At 40.1% G+C, this 5,567-nt stretch overlaps 1 non-coding gene across 1 annotated transcript; it reads left to right on the forward strand.

Annotated features, from left to right (window-relative positions):
- Positions 1-3,070: 3,070 nt before the first annotated feature.
- LOC114022233 lies at positions 3,071-3,180 on the forward strand. Its single transcript, XR_003566416.2, has one exon. It is a non-coding gene; the product is annotated as a U6 spliceosomal RNA (small nuclear RNA).
- The last annotated feature ends 2,387 nt before the right edge of the window (positions 3,181-5,567 follow it).

Here is a 5,567-nt window from a genome sequence, read left to right on the forward strand (position 1 = left end):
CACTGTTTGATACCTTTATTAGCTTTAAATATAAGAATTTTGGTGTTTAATGTGAAAATACTGAAAGGGCCTGGGTAGGTTAAATACATGAATTTTCCACGTCCGATGACCTGGATTTGAACCGGCAATGGCCATTTGCTTGTTGCATAAATCACCTCACAATTAATCAGAATTGTTCATCTCTGGTGTGAGAGAGGCTGACAATGGAGGTAGCAGGACGTGCTATAGGTCCCATTTTAACTTCAGATATATTGGCTGAGTTGTGTGGGTGGGGAGACAGGAGTGGAGTAATGGTGGGGAGGGTCAGAGTTTGAAAATGAGCAGAGAATTGCTTTGGCAGAGCTGTAGAGGTGACCAAATTAGTAGCACATGTGTTCAGGCCTAGTCTGTTTATATTCCTTTGGGGGAAAACTTGTTTCCTCATGAAACCAACTTCCTATTGAATTACTATGAAAACTAAAGGGGATAGGGTTTAGAGCTTTAGCATGGGGGTATTAAGGATAGGAAAGATACAGATTCTATACCAGTGCTCTAGTTATTATCCAAAGCCTCCTGACTTCAAGATTCTATCCGGTCCGTATTCCCCCCAGGTTCTGGAATTCTGAAATGATTCCTTTGAAATTAAGAATGTAAGGAACAAGAAATGGCCAAATGTGATTATTCCAGGGACTGCTTAGAGATCCAAATGTAAAAAACAAAACAAAAAGCCACCCTCAAACATATTTCCTGGAAATAAAAATAAAAATAAAAACAATAAAAAGGGGAGAAAACCAAGTAAGAATATTTCAGAGCCATTTAAGGCACAAAAGAATTAGTGTTCCCTCAGTGAATTCTTCACACACACACACACACACCACACACACACTCACACATATAAACAAATGAACAACCTCCCCCTCCCCCCCCAAACAAACAAAACCTTATAAATCAATAACTCTATTTCTCCTACAGGGTACAGAAAAAAGAGAATGAAAAATAATAACAATCTCTCTCTTTTTATATATATATATATATATATATATATATATATAAAACTTTCAGATACTATGGTGATGGGGAACTTCTGAATACCTACAAAAGATGCATCAATAGTGATGTATTACCTTTCCTTTCTGCCCCCAGGAAGTGGTAGAAATTCATGGTTTAGCATATTGAAAAGTAAACTGGACAAAGCACAGTAAAGAACAATCCTGCATTAGCAGGGAGACGGACCAGGTGACTTTAAAAAAGCATTATTTTAAATTGCCAGTGTTTTAAAACCAACCAAGGTTCCAAGCCACCAAATGCATGCTTAGTTTCCCTCATTAGCATAGGCCAACTGAAATCAATGGGCATCTGCATGTTGGTAAAGTAACTCAAGTACATAAGTCTGTGCAGGACTGGGTGCCTGTGATTAGAAGCACACACAGAAAGAGCAGGATTGCAACTGTGGAACAAATAATAATTTTGCATATTGACAATGATATTTCTGACACTGTATTGCACATAATGTACAGAATGAATGGGATTTATTTTTAATGACAAAATTAGTCAATCTTATGACCTTTAAAAAGCACGACACAGCATTCAAAATATATTATAGCATGAACATTAGGCAATTTTTAATACAGTTTGAATAGTTACGTATCTCATTTATGTATTATTCATGGTGAATAGTAAATTGTTGTAATAACATCTATTTGATTATGAATAAAAGATGAATATCTGGTTTAATGACCTGACAGTTGCAAAAATTAGGTTTATGAACATTTTTATTGCTTTTATTTTTTGATAATGATTGACTCAGTGGCTTTCTGTCACACCCAGACATATACAACATCCTTCCTTGTCTTGCAAAAATGTACAACATTCATTACTCCTGTTAACCTTTCTAAGCACAGGCTCACATAGTCAACAGTGAGCATAGCGTGGATGCCTGCAACTACCTGTATTTAGCTCCTGATTTTGCAAAGGGCTCCGCCCACATGGAGCCCATTGCAGAACTGGATTTATACACTCCCTTTTGCACGCAGTTACCTTATTTGTGTTCCCATCAGTGTACTTGTTCTCCTTTTGCTTGCAGTGATTCTCCACCTATGTAACTACGTTGACTTCAGGGGAGTTATTCCTGATTTACATGAGTGAAAGGAGAATCAGGCCCTGGGCATGCAAATGAGAGCTCCTGGAGTGCAACAGGGACATATGTATTTTTGCAGGTATACTTATGAGTCTCAGATTTTAAAATGTGGTGCTCAGTATTTATTCAGTCAGCCTATCCTGCCACATTCTGTTTTCTCAGGAGGTCTCAATTAAGCCCAATCTTTCTTTGCAAAGCAACATTTTCAACTCCATTACATCAACTGCACTGAAATAAACATAACACACAAAGAACAATAATGGTTTTTTGCTAACTGATCTTTTATAACAACTCTGCAAGCACAAGCAGGCTCAGGTGTGTTCTGGGCAAAGTGCCTCTCTGAGTCTACCTCTCATTCCTATATATAAATGGGAAGGGAAGGAACAGCTATTTTTAAGGATAGGGCTATGCAAGTCCCTGGTTCTACCCCAAAAACAAGGGTAGAACAAGGGTAGGCCTCAGTGTAATAACTGGATTCTTTCCTTGTGTGGAATTTCTTTGTTCCATTTCATTGCTAAGGTCCTGATACTGAAAACAGTCTTCCGTGTGAGTAACTTCGTGCACAAAGTAGTCCGACTGAGCGTAATAAGGATATTTGTGGTTGTAACTGTTTGCAGTCTGAGAGCCCCCAAACAGGCTGTAATTCCTAATAGGCATGTAGGAGTCTCCATGTCCATAAACAAATTGTCTTAAGATGTAGGCTGAGGGGATGGGATGGAAGTCAAGGGGAATGCCTTTAGGTAACAAACTTGCTAATAGAATCCTACTACTGGAGAATATGTGCCTCAGTTCATACCTTCCACAGATTTCTTGGCTACCCTGCAGAAAAATGGGGGAGCCAAAAAATCTGTGGGGGCACACACCCCTTCCCTAGCATCCGGCTTCAGAAAGCAGATCACTGTCCGGGGGGGGGCATGAGAGCGTGTGTCCATGGAAAGATGTTAAGGGGGTGGGGTTGGGTGCCTGCCTGCTAACAATATACTAAAATTGGATCGATACAGAGAAGATTAGCATGGCCCCTGCGCAAGGATGACACGCAAATTCGTGAAGTGATCCGGAAAAAAAAAAAAAAACCAAGTGAGAGAGACTCACCTTGTCCCTGTATTCAGGGCTTGGAGTTGTAGGGCCTTGTGAAGCATGCTCTGTCCCTGACGCAGGGCAGAAATGTAACAACTAAGCAGGCAGGCTGCTAATGTTCCCATTGTTAGTTAATTATTCCCATTCTTAGTCAATTATGGATCCTTCACTTTGCCAGAGTGGCGTAAAGGAGCCTTATTGTAAATGACAGTAACAGACTCCTCAGCTAGGAAGGTCTATATGGGCTTTTCTCGCTTTTTTTCTTGTGCCAGAGAGGCACAATGAATGGGGTAAGATTACAGCCCAGGATCTATTTTACTTATCCATTTAAAAAAAAAAAATGCAGGACAATGATTAGCAAAACTGTCTAACTTTCATGTGTGAAACTCTGAGCAATTTAAAGCGACATTCTACTTTACAGAACACCAAACACCAAAATAAAAGTAATGTAATTTAAACGAAAATCCAGGATTATAACTGGAACGCAGAGTTATTGATTACCAAGTATTTGTAATTTAACTTCACCATTTCCTAATCGTATGAAGGTTATTGTGATTTCCCCCCCCAGTATGGTAGTTTAAATAAATTATCAAAATAAATGAAACTGGTGCGATTGTATTGCATTACTGGACAAAAAAAGAGAAAAAAAATTTGCAGAATTTTAGATTCTTTTGGTGCAGAATTCCCCCAGGAGTGTCATAAACTATATATGTGTAGTTCTGATTTATTTTTAACTGGGAAAGCTAAAAAAGTATACTTTCAGAACTGTTCCCTGACTTTCAATATTAATAACTTTGTAGCCAGGGAACATTTTTCCTTTCTCTGTTTTCCTGTGTTTTATATTGTCATTTGCTAAACATATTATGACTTACTATTTACCTCACTCTGAAGCTTTGAGACCTTTTGTAGCTTATCCACGTCTGGAATTCCTCAAATAAGTCATTATATATTTGCAATAAATCTTATGAAGAAAAGGGCTAACACATGCAAAATGTAATAGTTTTCCATATAGGCATCTGTTTAAATGATCTGCAGTGAAGTACAGTAGCAGTTAAATGGGGGAAAAAATGACCTATTCTATATCTTAAATCCATTAAAATCTGTGTCTACTAATGGAAAAAGTTAGAGCAGGAAAACGATCAGTTATTTAATGTATGGACATCCTTGGTGTGTTTAAATCCTAAGGTAACTGTCATAGCAAAGAAGCTTGGTGAGAGTTAAACTGTGATCTAAAAATGATGGTGATGTAAGAATGAAGTAAAACTAGCTTTATTATCATCGTTCTCGTGGATGTGTGTGCAGATCATTTCAGAGGAGTTGAATTCAGAGGCTTTAGACCAGGGATCGGCAACCTTTGGCGGGCCAGTTTGTTTACTTGCTGCGTCTGCAGGTTCGGATGTGCTGACCGCCGTTTCCCGCAGCCCCCATTGGCCTGGAGCGGCAAACCGCGGCCAGTGGGAGCTGCAGTCGGCCGAACCTGTGGACGCGGCAAGTAAACAAACCGGCCCAGCCCGCCAGGGGGCTTACCCTGGTGGGCCGCATGCCAAAGGTTGCCAATCCCTGCTTTAGACCATTTCTGTTCTGTCAGTACTTAAATTGTAAGCTCTCTGAGGTAGAGACAGTCCTTTTTGTTCTGAGTTTATACAGCACCTAGCACAATGGGGTCTTTGTTCAGGATTGGGGCTCCTAGGTGCTACAGTAATTCAAATAACAAATCCAGGATAACGAAGTTAGTCTAAGATCTTGTCGACGCTTGTGGCGGCATGTCGGGTACGTGCGGCTACATGCCACAGTGAAAAACAGGCTGCATCCACACTGCAGCATGTGGCTACACACCAGCAGTGAAAGGCTCTGGCCGGGGGGAGGCTACACTGCTAAAATCAGCAGTGTAGACATGAGGGGCACTGCTTGGGCATGTCGTGAGCTCTGTAGGGTGCACACTAAGGTACGGATGTGTCTGTTCTCTACTTGCCTAAGCAGTGCCTCACTGTCTACACGGATGTTTATACCTATGCTAGCTGGGCATGCAATGTAGGTACTCTGCAAACCACTGTCAGTGCAGACATAGCCTAAGATTTATGCTGGTATAACTGAGACCAGAATGTGGCCTTTTAAATTTAGTTAACTTTAGTCAGCTTCACAATGCAGAATATTAAGCGCCAGTTACTCCACCCATGCTGCTGAAATGCAGCTGAATTCAGTGGATTTACTCCTGGTAAATTACACTGATGTAACTGAGAGAAAGAGAGAATCAGACACATAATTTGTGCATCGACCAATCTGTCATTATTGTGAGACTCTAATTTTTTCTCAAAATGTAAACTTCAAGGATCATTCTATTGCTCTAGTCTGATATGATAATGAAGTTACCAAG

The sequence above is a fragment of the Chelonia mydas genome, chromosome 8 (genome assembly GCF_015237465.2).
Source record: "Chelonia mydas isolate rCheMyd1 chromosome 8, rCheMyd1.pri.v2, whole genome shotgun sequence".
In the NCBI taxonomy this organism is placed as follows: domain Eukaryota; kingdom Metazoa; phylum Chordata; order Testudines; family Cheloniidae; genus Chelonia; species Chelonia mydas.